Consider the following 8,375-nt stretch of genomic DNA (forward strand, 5'->3'; position numbering starts at 1 on the left):
AGAGCTCATAAATAATGGAGAGATGAATACCTGAGCTGCTATATTCCTTGCAAGATTAGTGGTAGGGGGGAAAGCAGTATTAAACTGGAAAATGTTATGTAAATTTTGTGGTTATACACAGAAAAAATGCCAGTGTTAACCATAACACCAAAAAAATTCTATATCTGTCCCCACTAGCTAGTGTTAAAATAACATTTATTAAAGTGTTAATAGACTGACCCAATATGTGTAATATTTTAACCTGCCATTGTTGATTAACCAACAATACTGGGTGTGGTATTATAAGTATAATGGGAAAAAACCCTAAATATTCAACACAATGCACAGAAAATAGAGTTTAACCTTTTTATTACCTTTACCTCAAAAAATTCACAGCTCATATTAAACCGCATAGGCACGATATACATTTTTTCTTCAATATCAGCTGTAAACTGTCTGTCATAAGGCTGATAATATATCAGGTCCTAAACACAGTTAACAGCAAACACATCGTACACAATCTCTATTTCTAAAGCACTCAGGAGCTCATCAAAAAAACTCTGTACTTGAAAGAAATGCTTAATCGTTGATGACTATGATTTATCCAATTTTTTTTTAAAAGCATTTCCGCTTTGGAAAAGAAGATGGTGTCTCTTTCAACCAAAAAATTAGTTAACACCGTTTGCAGCCAATACATGAGGGTGTGGCTCAAACTAAAAAACAAATAGGTAACGGTCCAATCTAACAACGTAAATACGTCACAAGTTACACTGGCAGTGTTATTTTACCGCTATTGTTAATAACACCGACACTATTTAAATAACACTTCACCTAAGATTTTCACGCTGGCATTTTTGCTGTGAGTGTCAGTGATGAAGCATGTATAACCTAAAGTTTAAAATAACTCTTTAATACTCATATTACCTTTGTTTGTTTGGGTCAGGCCTCACCCAGCTTACTTTGTCATTGGTGGAACAACAACAGCACAAATTCATTCTTATTGCAACAGTTAAGTCTGGTCACTGTAATCCCCTTATTAGACTACTGGCTGCTGGCCTACATTATTTATCCAATGCTGCTTTCTACAGCCTCACAAAGTACATTTGCTAAAAGCCCAAAGGCTCTTTGTGTTTGCACTGAATTGAACTAAGATGCCTCCCAGCATGTTATTCTGTGTCCAAGTTCAGAGTAAGCCTGATGAAGCCAACTATAACAGAACAACCATCTTCTCAGCCCTACATTATTTCGAGCTCTCTAACTAAAATAGATTATGTAAAAAAGACCAAACCCTGCATAGTCAGCCTGATTGCTAATAGCGCATCATATTGGATCTTGGCGTACTGCCTACTCTGCCAAACAACATCTGTGACACGTACACGTGAGTAAGGAGGAGAACAAAGTGATTTCAAAAGTCATTTGATTCGAGTCAGTGGTGGTCCAATGTTTCTGCTTGTTGTGACTAAAAAATAAATAAATAAAAACTGAAAGCAGCAAATTAGAACAAAAGAATGACAAGTAGTAGGCAAAACAAACAAGAGTTGAAAGATTTTTACAGCTACCATGAGGGAAAAGTTGGCATGCAGCTATTCTACAGATTGCAGCATATGTTTCTTTGTGTTTTTTTCTTTTCTTTTTTTTTCTTCAGAGCATTTTTACAAAAAAAAAAAAAAAAAATCAGGGTTGATTTATCAAAACAACATAATTACAGTTTTCTTTTTCAACTTCAGAACGAGACGTATTTTACAAATAGGATTGCATTTACTCAGATTTATTCATACGATAAGTAGAATGTTTTATAGATATCTTCCCACTTTATAACTGACTCGTTATTTAGATAATTTTGAAATGTGAGAAAAGAAAGGAATAGGACAGAGTAAAAACTTCAACTGAATCAACAGAACGATCAAAACAGACTTTAAGTGTTGCTGTGGCATTTAGTATACAGTTAATTCTGTGTGATAAACTTACATACTGAAATGGTAAAATCAAAGAATCTAGGAATATCAAAATAATGTTTGAAACTAAATGTTCAATGAGAAGAGTTGTAGGAATGCTTACAGAATGGGATTTCAGTTACTGAACAGATATAAGTAATGTACCAGGGTGGCTTAAACTGACACTTATTAAAGTTGTTTAAACTTGGAGATTCTTCTTTGTAATACTAATAGTATTGATAATTGATAATATTAATATATTTTCAAGGTTGCCAAATAACACTGAAAAATATTTGTGTTATGACCACTACAATTATCTAGATCTCTTCCGACTACTAAAGGTTGTTTATTTGATTTTTTTAAAGAATCTTTCTGAACTAATAAAGGTAAAGCTAGAGCTTCTACTTCAACTTTAGAATGGCAAGCCCACAAGGACATTAACAATGGACAAAGAAGCATTGGAGAAAAAGCCAGGGAAAAACTACCTCTTTCTCCACACAAAATGAATTATTTTGTAATCCAACAACAACAAAAAAAAAAAAAAAATGTAACCCGAAATTATTTAACATTAAATCTAGAAAAAATATCTAAAATGTCTTTACAGCTTCACTGTCTAATGCAGGCACTCTAAAAGACATAAATGTAATATTACAATTATATGGGGAAAGCAGTGTGATTCCTCTCTCGCCATAAAATCTAACATTGTCATGTTTGAAGTTTTTTTTTTTAAATGATGAGAAACACTGTGATGAAATCCCAAAGCCACAACTCTACCCCTGGGAAAAAGACCACACTTTAGAAATGCTGATGCTGATCCTGTCTGAACCTTTATCTAGGACTAACTCCAGAAAGTAGGTTTAATCATTAAGTTTCACAGTTCTGGCCTCCAACCCTTAAACAGTTTTGGAATCACTGTTAATGCAAATAATCATTGAAAAACACCTAAGTGGACACTAGCTGACCTACAACAAATTTTGTGAGAGAAAAGTATTATTATCACAAAGCAGTGTGGGATAAAGCTTTTGACCTGCATGACGAATAAGTGTTATGCTGTTTTGACTGTGTAATTTGTCCAAAATGCTGAGGCTCACGTTTGTAAAATGAATCCATCCATCCATTTTATTAACTAGCATATCAAAGCAGAGTGGTGAGACAGCTAATGATTATTTTCCAGCAAAAAGGGGATGAAAGGTAGGGTTTGATGTTGATTAGTCTCTTGCCCATCATAGGTCAAAACAAAGTCACACAGAAAAAGAGCCCTTCAAGCACTCGCCTATGCCTAAAGTCAATATATATACTTCATTGGCTCCCAGATCAATTTTAAAATACAATTCAAAATTGTTCTTTATACTCTCAAAGCCATCCATAAACTAGCTCCTCCATATCTGTAAGACCGCCTTCACATCACCACCTCCTACCCGTTCCCTTAGATCCTCCTCCTCCATCAACCTCACTGTACCCCCAGCTGGACTTCTCACCATGGGGAGCAGAGACTTTGGTCGTCCTGCAGTTTTTTCCTAAAGCATGTCAAGGATATAAGATGTGTTCTCTACTATGTTTTCACTTTCCATTGCAAGATTTCTCTGTAACTGTCACCAGCTTGTTGATCTGCTAGAAGAAAACTGCTGCATTATGAGTAATTCTGGAGCTGAGAATGTTTATTTTTAATGTTTATGCAAAGAGACATTGCATTTTCCATTGAATATGACATGATTGGGCATGAACACGGTTAAGTTTTATGTAATTCTTAAGCGCTTACCAATTTTACATCTAATTGGTGCCTACAAATTTGCTGATAAAGTTAAAGCCAGATGTTTAGAGCATAATCTGATCTTATTTTTTAATCAGTAGATAAGAATAACTTTCTCATGTTTAATGGCCTTTTATATTGCAAATGGTAAATAGCCTGTACTTAAATAGCGTGTTTTCAAGTCAGGAGGCTTGATCAAAGTGCTTTGCACTACATTCAGTCATTCACCCATTCACACACAATTTAACACTGACGATGGCAAACTATATTGTAGCCACAGCCGCCCTGGGGCTCACTGACAGAAGCGAGGCTGCCGTACACTCACCCAAGGACACAATGACACACAATGAAAGCTGGAGCCAGGGATTGAACCGTCAATCTGGAACTCTTATCAGCTTCTGCTGGACCACCCGCGAGGCAAGTCATCTTTTAAAATCCACTTTATCTAGCTCCTGGACTAGCCTCGCTCTAGCACGTCAGCAAGCTTTCACAGCAATGAACTTTCTTTCATCAAGAACATCATTATGTCTTTTTCCATTCAGATAGGTGGTCTCAGTGCCTCGTTCAATAGCATCAAGCACCTATTGGCCGCTGATCTCCCGGCTCCAACTCACCGCTGCAGGCCCACACAGGTATCTCGCAAGCTCACATTTTAGGAACTTCCTGCTCCTACTTCAGCTTGGCGTTCATCCTCTACATCTGCTGATCCATGCAATGCTCACAAGGTTGGTCTCCTTTTCTACCGATCCATGCAATGCTCACAAGGTTGGTCTCCTTTTCTACCACTTATCTCCTCGATCATCAAGCTTAACCACTCCATCACAACTCTTTGCTCACCTGCAGGGATTCATGTCTCTTCCCTGAGTCATCGGCGTGGACCTATCAGGCCAATCATTTTTTAAGATCCGCTTCATCTAGCCTTCCTTATAGCACACCAGCAATCTTTCACACACCTCACCCCATCTCCTCCCTCACTGTCAGACTATTCTCAGTCCCACTCACCATCTGGCTTATTCTACCACCAGTGTCTGGTACCCGGATGGAAGCATACTCTTAACCTTTTCCTAGGTTACTTATCCAAGAGAATATTGATTCACAACATAAATGTCTTCTGCCGAAGTCTGTGCACCAAAATTTCCATCATGTCAATACAACTTTTCCAATTGCAGCTTTTCTCTTTGTACGTCTCTCCAGGCTTTAAATATAAAGATAAGAGATAATAATTTCTTGTGAAGAATCAACAACAAAGGCAACATGATCACAAAGTGATCATGATTTTAAAATTGTCTAACAAATAAGAAACTGAAAAATTGGTTGTGCAAAATTATTCAATCCTTTTCAGTTAATACTTTGTAGCTCCACCTTTTGTTGTGATTACAGCTCCAAGTCACTTGGGGTGTGTAGCTGTTTAGCACATCAAGAGACTTGAAAAACAGCTCAAGCTCAGTGAGGTTTAATGAAGAGTGTTTGTGAACAGCCTATTTTAGTTCTTATAACATATTCTTGATTAGATTCAGATCTGGACTTTGACTTGGCCATTCTAACACCTGGATATGTTTATTTGTGAACCATTCCACTGTAGATTTTGCTTTATATTTTGGATCATTGTCGTGTTGGAATATAAATTTCTGTCTCAGTATCAGGTCTTTTGCAGACTTCAACAGGGTTTCTTCCAGAATGGTCCTGTAGTTGGCTCCATCCATCTTCCCTTTAATTTTAACCATCTGCCCAGTCCCTGCTGAAGAAAATCAGGCCCAAACCACAATGCTGCCACCATCATGTTTGACTTCTAGGGATGATGAGATATGTTGCCTTTTTGCCAAACATCACGCTTTGCATTGTGGCCAAATAGTTTCATTTCGGTTTCATCTGAGCAGACCACCTTCTTCCACATGATGCTTTGTCTCCCATGTGGCTTGTGGCCAACTTTCAACAAGAGTTTTTTGGAATCTTTAAGAAATAGCTTTCTCCCGTAAAGGTCAGGTTTGTGGGTTTCCTGCGGACAGAGTCTCACACTTCAGCTGTATATGTCTGCAGTTCATCAAGAGCAGTCATGCGTCTCTTTGCTGAATCTGAGATCAGTCTTGTCCTTCTTTAAGCTGAAAGTTTAGAGAGAAAGTTGGGTCTTCGTAGATTTATAGTGGTCTGATACTCTTTCCATTTTAATATTGTCACTTACTTAGTGCTCCTTGGATTTTAAGCTTGTGAAATCTTTTTTGTATCCATATATGGCTTTAGACTTTTCCACAGCAGTATCATGGACATGCCTGGTGTGTTCCTTGTTCTTTATGATGCAGTAGTCATGCCTGAGAGGTGGGTAAAGCATCTTTCTATAATTTTCCAACTGACAAAGGTACCTTAAAGATCGGCTTAGGTGTAAGATATACGAAGGATCGGCAAAGATGTCAATACCAGGAGTGCAAGTCAAAGTGTTCCTACTTGTATTGTTGACATTGTAATATTAGGTCTATTAGAAGATGAAAAGGTATCATAAATTGAGTGTTCTTTTAGTGGAGACAGAGGAGACTAGTTTTCCTAATCAAAAAGGAACAATATGAAAATAATGTAGAAAGAGGCTTCAAAAAAGTGTTAAAAAGAAACCACTGTACTTTGTTTTCCAAGTTTGAAGATGTTTTGCTTCCCATCCAGAAAGCTTTCTCAATTCAAAATATCTGAAGGGGCTTTGAGTTCCAGGCGTATAGAGTAGCCCAACAATAGCCTTTTTATGGCTTAGAAAACATGCAAATTGACTGAAAACAGGTCCACCTTTTTGTAATGGGGAGTCATTGAGGTTGTTGTTGGCCTGCAAATTAACCTGAAATTGGCTGATGCCTCAGTAATGGGGAGTCGTTAGAGTCGTTGTTGGTCTGGCTTAACAGGCGCAATGTTTTGACCATCAGCATGGCGATGAGGATTAAGATTATAGCATGAAGGGATCAACTCTGTTTAACTCTAGACAGAGGATGAAGTGTGAATGCTTCTTCTTAAGAGGTTTGTGGGTAATTTTTAAGAAAGCCATTTTAATTTAGCTATAAAAGAGCTGTTTTGTGGTCCTACCTCCAGCTCAGACACCAGTCAGCTACCTTCTCTCTCCCTCTCCACTGATCTCTCTGGTAAATTTCTCAGATTGTCTGCTGTGCTCCTTCCATCTCCTGCAGTTAGCCTAAAGACTTAAATATTTTCCTGTATTTAATTATTTTTATACATCTTTTTATCATATCTGACAGGCTTTCACACCCTTTGTGAAGAAAATATCCCTTCAGAATAATGCTGCCACCATTATGAAATTGTAAATATAATGTGCTTTCTTAGTTATCTCCAACTAAAGCATTTTGTGTGCAGAGAAAAATACATTTTGGCCTTATATGACCATGATCCTTTCCTCAATAGTTACAGCTTGTGACCAACTGCAAAAATACATGTGGGGGCTTTCTTTAAGCAAATGCTTTAATCTTGTCACTCTTCTTTAGAAGACATATTGTGCTGCACCGATTTAATTGTTACAGTGTTGACAGATTCTCTCACCTGAGTTACCGTGGGACTCTTGGTTTCCTTCCAAACCCTTAATTGTTTTAGGCAGAAATGTGGGTGTTGTCTGGGGTCTAGCCTTGTTATTTCTATTTTTGGATGATGGCCCTAAAGCTTTCAACAACTTTTCCTTGCCTTTGTGATGCTATTTGTTTATTAAGGTACGGAAATATGGAATGGTAGAAAAAATAAGCTTAAACATTGTTTGCTTGCTCCAAATGCCCTTTACAGACACAGTTAACTTAATTTTAGACAATAAATTCCATTAATATCCAACCCACTCATTTCTGTTGAATATCATTTGTAATAGAGTGGTTTAGAAAGCAAACACTCGAAAAATGCTCTAAAGGGGTTCAAGGACCAAGGCTAATTAATTAGCTGGAAAGTGTCATATATTACATTTTTCACTCTAAGGGGATTGTATTTACTTGTTAGAAAAAAATATGCCAAAGAAAAATAAAGGGTTTTTAGGAAAATACAAAAAAATGCTATGGTTATATCAGCATGTGACATACACATTTTCCATATTAAAATCCCATACCTTCCCAAATGCCCAAAACTGTCAGCCATTTCTCTTAATTTCAAATAAAGTAGGCCCTTAGATATGTAACCTGCAAAACATGTAAGAGAAAAGACATAAGTAGCAAAAGTTCCCTTTAAGTCTTTAAGTTTTCATTGGTTTTATTTCCATTATGTGTACTAGTTATTTTAGATTGTATTTGAGTTCTTAGATATCTTATTTGCCCTCTGTTGCTCTTTTGTGTCAATCTCCTTTTCCCTAGCTCCTTTCTAGACTCCTCTATTCAAACCTGCTCCCAATTGGCTGATTAGCATGGTCTTTGTTTCTATCTACCATACATGCACCTCCTGCTCAGTCACTGTGGCTAATTTGTACTGTGAAGTTAGGTGGAGGTTTCGCAGGACCCAAATGCAGACACTGAAGCTGAAAGCTGAGATTTAATAAGAAAAAATGGTACAAATCCAAAAGCATAAATCCACAAAAACTGAGAATCAGAATCAGAATCAGAATCAGAATCAGAAATACTTTAATAATCCCAGAGGGAAATTACTTTTGTTACACGCTCTAGTTACAGTTTTACATGATATATACACACATCCAACTATACAATATAATAAGATAAAAAATAAGAATAAAAAAAAGAATAAAAAATAAGAATAAAAAA

Source organism: Cyprinodon variegatus, unplaced genomic scaffold (assembly GCF_000732505.1).
Source record: "Cyprinodon variegatus isolate N-32 unplaced genomic scaffold, C_variegatus-1.0 Scaffold179, whole genome shotgun sequence".
NCBI classification, from domain to species: domain Eukaryota; kingdom Metazoa; phylum Chordata; class Actinopteri; order Cyprinodontiformes; family Cyprinodontidae; genus Cyprinodon; species Cyprinodon variegatus.